Consider the following 7,911-nt stretch of genomic DNA (forward strand, 5'->3'; position numbering starts at 1 on the left):
TAAAGAAATAAAACCTTACATTGCTCAGGAAAAGTGATAAACCTAAGAAAAGTTTAAAAGTCTAAAGTTTAAAACAAATGTTGGTGGGTTGAACCACAGACCACAAAACTAGCAGTTTGGCTAAAAGATAAGCAATGCTAACATGCTAAATCATAAATTGTTATGTTACACTAATGTGTAAGCTAAACATTAACATGTTAATACAACTACTGAACTATACTGTAACTGTATACGATACTGTCTGAGATGTTAGCTTTAGCCTGTTAACATCCTAATGTTAGCATGTAAAATATCAAGCAAACGACAGCTAGCATGTTATCATACTGAAAAATAACGTTAGCTTGATGAAAGCCTCCTTTTGAAACAGTTTGGGAGCATTATTCCAAACTTTAATTTACACCGAATACATGGAAATTAAATCTAAATACTAATTCTATCATATTATATATTTGAAGTGGTTCATTAACAAGTGAAATACAAAAAAAATTGACATTTAAACACTGCGTAGCTAATTTTTAATGAACTGAATCTGTTTAATTCATCAGTTAATATTTGATTTGATTTTAGATTTTGTTTTGTAACCATTTTGTTCACTGTTTGTGGACACTTTCTTTTCACCAGGTTTGAGATACCGTAGCTTTCAGAGGTTCCTGATATCTCCAACTCCAAGAATTACAACCAGGAGGCTAAAGTGAACATTTCTTTTCCACTCAACTGAGATACTAAATGATTGATGATATTCTGACATTTACGTAACTCATGCTGAACAACTGGGAAAGTTGCATTTTTCTGCAAGCTTCAATATATCCAACTTGGCACTGAAATGTGGAATTTTTACCTGCAAATCCAAACAGCAGGTGCTTCATGTCAGTAATTAACCCCAAATTTCATGGTTATCGTATGTTAGCTGTACACATTCAAATTTAACATAAGTTTAAGGTTGCAGTTTAGAAACATAATTTTTCCAGTAAAATAACTAATTTTAGCCAAATGTAGACCAAATATCATGTATGAATATTTGTAATAGTGAAGTACAAACTAATATTTAAATGATAATTGTACAGATTTCATAAATACATCTAATTTGTCATTTTAAACTTAAACTCCACCTTAAACTAGTGGAGAAAGTCTTTATATATTTCCATGAGTATTAGGTAAATCTATCGGCGACAGTGGCTGTTATATTGGACTTATTTATATCGTCCAAACTGAATTCCTCCTGAGTTTATCAAGCAACATTTCAAAGTCTGTTTCTCAGTGTGTCAGATACAGTATCCTCCAGCACAATGTTGAGGTGATCAAATAAAAGAAAATTAGTATTTGCTTATCCCTTATTCATATAAAATTTCAATATGTTCACACATGGATGAGTGAACGGTGGGAGGAGGGTGTTTAAAGCAGCAGCTGCAGCACGGACTTATGAATGTACCAACCAACCCCCCCCCCCCCCCCCCCCCACCTCCTCATTCATAAACACACAGGATGCTTATATAATGCCTATGCAGATCCCCCCCCTCTTTCTCCACAGCTATTTATAAGCCCCATAGCATGCAGGGAAAGGAGCGTGGCCAATTCATGCAGTGCCCTTCAAGACCAACACACGGCCCTTGGGGGCTGCCGGGGCCCGACTTCAGGGAGCTATTATTAGAGTCACGTCATGGGAGAGCCAGCGAGGAGAGAGGGAGGCAAAGTGACAGATGGGGGGAGGGGAGAGATAACGGACACAGAGCATAGTGGTGCTGCTGATGATGGAGGGGATGTAAAGTAAAGGCTGGGAAAATACTGATGTCATGAGGTTCATGTTTAACCATGTAGCAGCAGAAATAAACTGCAAGTCCTCCTAATGAAACCACAAAATACACTGTAGGTCCATGAACCCCAGAATGACACATACAAGTGTTTTCTGATCGGACGCCCCCATCAGCAGGTTAGTGTCCGAAACCGTTGCACATCACTGTTGGAAAATACGATGTGACAACGCTATGGTTAAGGTCTGGTTTGGTTTAGGCAAGCAAGTGGTAATTACCACATCTTGAGGTTGAAGTACCTTAAAGTGGCACCAACAGCCGCTGGCTCCATTCAAAAAGCCTCATCTTCTCTCTCGAAATATCAATCAATCATTCTTTTCAATCAGATTAAGATAATAAGATGTGAAGACTTATAGAAGCTTTGATGTCTGCCGTGTGGTCATGGTTTGGGTTGAAATTGTCTCACAGTCGGAAACAGGAAGTGAACTCCTGCGTTACCATTCAATGTTTACATGGACTATAATAACATCACCTGATTTCCTCCCTTGAAAACAACCAAACATCTCGTTTCCATAGAAACGGTCAGGTAAGAGACTGTGCGCTGCTCTTTAGGTCAACCAGACCTACATTTTCCTCATCATAGTCTTTTCTCTTGTAAAAGTAAAACATTTTATCTACATATTCCATTATTTCCATTATTTTCTCATATCTGGACATCTTTGAACTCTCATATAACTTGTTATTAATATTGTATTTGCAAGTGCATGTAGGGGTTGGTATCCTGTAGGCCTTCCAGAGCATTGGTACATGTCCGCAAGATGAAATGAAGCACATCAAGTAAGGTCAGCAGTTGTGAGAAATCAGGAATTTCCCAATGAATGAGATTTTGATGTCGGCCAGGGATGACTCAGCTCTGACCTGCACACTAGTGATTATACTCTTTGATCCTACAGGTACGTACAAAGTATACAAGCAAGGACATGAACAGAGTCCATAAAACATCTTGTTGTATTTTTGCACCTATATAATAGCCACAAAAATTGACACGTTTGTTAAATTTACTTTTCCCAATGTGGTGAGTATCTTTGATTTCATAGTCAGTTGGTAAAACGTATTGTATTGTTGCTATGGTTACATGAGTAGCTGAGTTCCTGGAACTGTTTCAGTAATCAGAATCAGTTTTATTGGCCAAGTATGTTTAAACATACAAGGGATTTGACTCCAGTTTCTAGTGGCTCTCAATGTATTTAATGGACAAAACGTGTTTTGTGAGGCTACAAGATAAAGGGCCGTACGAGCAGTTTTATATGCTGTGTTATTGACACAGCTGACTCAAGGGAGCAGTGAGATGTTTTGTTGTCTGGATAAGATTCTTTATGATCTGTCAGCAGGACGTGATTTGACGACGGCTCGCTCTCAAGGTTCAGTGTAAATAAAGAAACATCAGCTGGCAGCATCAATGTCCAAACAGCAGTTTCATCATCATAACACTGACCTAAATGGGACACGTTGTCAATGAGCTGATCGATAGGAGCACTTAAGATGGCAGTAAGTCAGCGAGCACAGTGACATATTGATGCCAGAGGAGATTCTGTGCAAGCTGAGCGGGTGAAGGAGAGACGTGCTGGCAGGTTTGACAACTGATCGCTGTCTTCAGATAACAGGAAAACCTCCGAGGAAGATGGGCAGGGAAAAGGTACATCTATAAAATTATTGTCGATATGTTATGTAACACTCATGTAAGATCAACAATTACAGATTTCTCAAGAAATATAAAAACCTAACTACACATTCCTGCTCCTTAAAGGAGGAAACTTTTAGATTTCATTGACCTCTGACCTTTCTTCAAGCGCCACCTTCAGGACAAAGTTGACGTTTTTAGCTCAGCCGCAGCTGGTAATGCTCTAAGAATACTCACACACATGAAATCAATTTAAGTAGGGATGTGCGATATTGAATTTTTTGCCGTTATCCGATATGACAATGTTTCCAACTCAGTGTTGCCGATACGATATATGCACATATTTTTTTCCAGCTGGCTGAGGAGACTATTATGCATGCAAGCATAGATTGAACTAAGAATGATCAAGAAAGACAATATATGAAGGAAGAATTTAGGAAGCCTTAAAACTTTCATGAACCTGCCAAGTTGGTGGAGCAGTAGAGTTTTCTTTGAGTTTATTAGACAGACAGGGTTAATGTGAAGGATTTAATCTCTGGTCCACACTCTGGACTCTAATACGCTGGTTGCCAACCGCCGTTATAAATCAAAAAGATTTTTTTTTCCAAACAAAGTGATACATCCTGTCAGCCGAGGTGTTTCCTATCTCTGCAGCCGAACACAGCAGCTCCTCCACGGACTGTTTCACCGTGACGGTCCTGGTACTTCCTCCGCGGGCTAACGTTAGCTGAGAGGCTAGCGGAGCGTTAGCCGCAGCATGACCAGAGGGAGGCACAGCCAGCTAGCCTCTACTAGCCTCCCAGCTAACGCTAGGCCCGGTTCTGCATGTGGATCCAGTTTTGTTATTCAGGTTAAAGTGGGAAGAGGCAGCGGGTCTGACGGGCAGCTGAGTTGAAGTGGAGCCTGCAGAGGAAACACCAGGACCGTCAGGGTGAAACAGTCCGTGGAGGGAAGCACAGTCAGGCGGCGGAGGAGAGGGCGGAAATGGCCAATGCCGATGTTTCATTTTAGCACTTTTATCGGCCGATACCAAAGACGTGCCGATAATATTGTGCATCCCTACATTTATGCATTAAAACTGTCGAATGTGACCTAATGTCCCACCTATCAAAATACACCTGTTTCTTCTGAACTAATATCCCTTTGATTTGACAACTTAAAGTGACTATGTAATGATTTATATTTTTTAATCATATAAATAAATTTTGTTTTTTTACATATTGTAGGTATCTAGCCCTTTAATATATCTGTGTGTATTATCAGGCACATGCTGGGAAATGTTGGGTCTATGAGTAAGACAACTTAATTGATTTTTTATGTAATTTTTGCATCAATGTGATGAACAACTTTTGTATTTTGTATTTTTTTTTAACATACAAAGCAGTGTAGTGCTTTATTTGACTGTTTCCTATGTCAGTGTGATTCTGCTTCCACTGAAAGAGACACAAAACTACTGACTACTACTGTTCAATTTGGAAAATACTGAGGTGTGATTCGTTGGGTAATATGTGAAAAACAATAGTTTAGTCTCTTTAAAGATAAACACAAATGGGATTATTATAGCTGCTGTATGCTTATATAAATATAAATAATATTGTCCATTTCATAAAGAACTTCTGTTTTTATTATATTTTACATTCAGATTTGGAAACACTGCTGTATCTGGGCTGAGATGGAGGCTCACTACATGTTGATTCACGTGTGAGCAGAGAAGATCCAGAAACGCTGCGGGAAGTCGACGGTGAACAGACTGAAAGCAGATTCTCAGATCTGCTGCATGAATAAATGATAGATGGAGTACAGAGTCCCACAGCAGGAGGACACACAGTTTCCCTGTTTAACAGTCCGGCTGCTCCTGCCTGTACGGAGGATAAATAACAGTCCGGTCAGATCGTAGTGGGACGCTGCAGAGAGGAAGAACAGTCTGAAACATCTGTATTCTTGTTTGTTTATATATATATGACTCTAAAGGAAGAAATCATATGAATTAAACAAGAGAACATGAGGAGGAAATGCATAAAAACCTGCATTCACCAATTATTAAAACATGAACATGTCCTGTACACAATTAGTGGAACATTTGACTTCATACAGCTTGACACATGATGTTAACTCTAGTGAGGAGGATAAAATAATGCACCTTTATTCTTGTGTTTAATCTGTTTTATTCTATTGAAGCTTATTTTTTTATCTTCCATTACTTTTATATATGAGGTTTTATACTAATAAACTCGCCCTGCATGATCCCGTCAGGCTCCCATTGACGTCATGTGTTCAGCAACGAGGAAGTTCTCTGGCTTTGTAATTTTGTCTTTTATCTTCTGGTCTACACAGGAAGTGGGGATGTCTTGTGTTCTGATCAGCTTGTGCCTGCGTTTTATCAAATATCTGACCAGTTTTATAAAATAACAGACTGACAGAGCTGAAAGAACACAGGAGGCTTTTCTCCCTCAGCAGTCCAACAAACACTGAGTGTTATTTACACAGCAGCACTAATTAGATCATTATAATAGTCATTTTAGTGTGTTTTATTATGTGTTTATAAGAATATAATATCAGAACAGAAGTTATCTGAATAGTGTTAGTTACACTATTACACACAGTCCAGGCTTTTTATCGTGTAACAAGCAGATTATTCCAAATATATTATCAATACATATGTTATGTTACACAGTTGGGTGAAATTATGTGTTTGAATTCAAATGTAACTTTGTTTTCAAAGATAATCTTTTTCATCTGACACATCTCACATTACCTCCTTAAAAATGTGAGAACTGTACAGCAGGCTGTGTGAGCCAATCAGAACAGAGACTGACTGATAGCAACAGGAAGTTAAGAAACAAAACAGGAAATGGAACAAACGAGGAAAATGGATGGGGCCCCGTACGATCAATATGAACTAACGATGGCGTTAATGATGCCTGTCCTGCAGCTGTGTAGGAGCCTCTCATTTAAACATCCCAAAGAACCAGAAGCACAGCAGCCATGTCTGCAGGAGGATCGCTGCCAGGAGCTCATTAAATGCTGCTGTGCACTCAAACCCGATGCACGTTGGAAGATAAAAAAGTAAAAGACGTTCAGCTTTTTTCACTCTGACAGCTGATGACATGATGTTTTCTGATGTATTTCTGAGGTGGAATCCCCAGACTGGACTCTCAGAGAACTCCAGGTCCTTCAATAATCAAACTAATGAAATCAGCTAAAGGCTAAATAAGTGGTTCCCAAACTAAGGGTCAGGACTTTCAAAGGGGTCGCAAGTGTCACAAAAAGATTCCCAGAGAGGGAAAACCAGAAAAACTGATTCTCCTCTTGTCTTCTGCATATTTTCCTCTATGAATGACCGGATAGTTTTGCCTTTTTTTTACACATTGAAAACCAAGTATTGTCTAAACTTGTGAAAAAGAAGTAGTGGTGTGTTCGTGGACTGTCTTGATCATATAAAACTCAAGAAAAATGCAGGTGCTCTTGAAGATAAGGGTCATCACATAGAAGGAAAAAACAAACTTCAGGCACTCATGCGTGGAGCAGGAATGGAAAAACTCTGGGATTAAATCAGGGCCTGTACCCTGATTTTTTAATTGTAAGTAGCCATGTTGAATAAAGGCTTTTTAACTTAATCCCATAGTTTTTCTATTCCTGCTCCACGCATGAGTGCCTGAAGTTTGTTTTTTTCTACCAAGTATTTTCTGTCAAAGAATTGTTTATAATCTAATTCATTAAGAAACCTCATAGGACGCTGCGTCAGGAACACAAAGGTAAACTGATCTCTCTCAGCAACTCATTATGTCACTCAGACAGATGCTGATCAAAATGTTGCTGCAAACAAAAAGTTATGACACAAGCACATAACTTGAAGCCTGAAAAGATGGATTCTGTAAAATAAAGCGTCACCTTTGGCTTTAAAGGACGGGTTCACAATTTTCCAAGTCTGCCTTTAAACAACAGTCAGGAGCCCAATTGACCATTGAAACCTGTTTTTCTTGCTGTAATCATTCCTCCTGTTCATACTGACCATTAGAAGATCCCTTCATAATGACCTCACAATGGAGGTTATGGGGGACAAAATCCACAGTCCTCCTTCTGTGCAAAAATGTATTTCAAAGTTTATCTGAAGCTAATATGAAGCTTCAGCGTCCAAATGAGTCAAATCAAGTAGATATCTTTCAACGTCCGAGGGGATTTTGGCCTCCATCACTACATTTGAAGGATCTTTTAATATCAAGTACGAACAGGAGGAATGATTACAGTAAGGAAAACCTCTTTCACTGTTCATATAGACACCTGACTGCTGTTTTAAGACACACTGTGAATCTATCCTTTAACCGAGATGTTTCTTTACCTTCAAACCTGCAAATTATGTTTACTGAGTTGGGAAACACGATGCTTATTGCAGGGATCTTGTTTACATACCATCCAAAGTTCTTCCTACCAGTTTAATTTTTAAGATTCCTCTGTTCGTGCGCCTCACGCCTCATCGGCATA

At 39.0% G+C, this 7,911-nt stretch overlaps 1 long non-coding RNA gene across 2 annotated transcripts; it reads left to right on the forward strand.

The window, feature by feature from the left end:
- Nucleotides 1-1,542: 1,542 nt before the first annotated feature.
- Nucleotides 1,543-3,858, forward strand: LOC137175701 (uncharacterized). Of its 2 annotated transcripts, none has more exons than XR_010925697.1 (3): nucleotides 1,543-2,701; nucleotides 3,140-3,444; nucleotides 3,556-3,858. It is a non-coding gene; the product is annotated as an uncharacterized lncRNA (long non-coding RNA). The 2 variants fall into 2 exon arrangements; XR_010925698.1 differs by having other exon boundaries at nucleotides 1,543-2,334; nucleotides 2,510-3,444.
- Nucleotides 3,859-7,911: the final 4,053 nt, after the last annotated feature.

The sequence above is a fragment of the Thunnus thynnus genome, chromosome 23 (genome assembly GCF_963924715.1).
Source record: "Thunnus thynnus chromosome 23, fThuThy2.1, whole genome shotgun sequence".
In the NCBI taxonomy this organism is placed as follows: domain Eukaryota; kingdom Metazoa; phylum Chordata; class Actinopteri; order Scombriformes; family Scombridae; genus Thunnus; species Thunnus thynnus.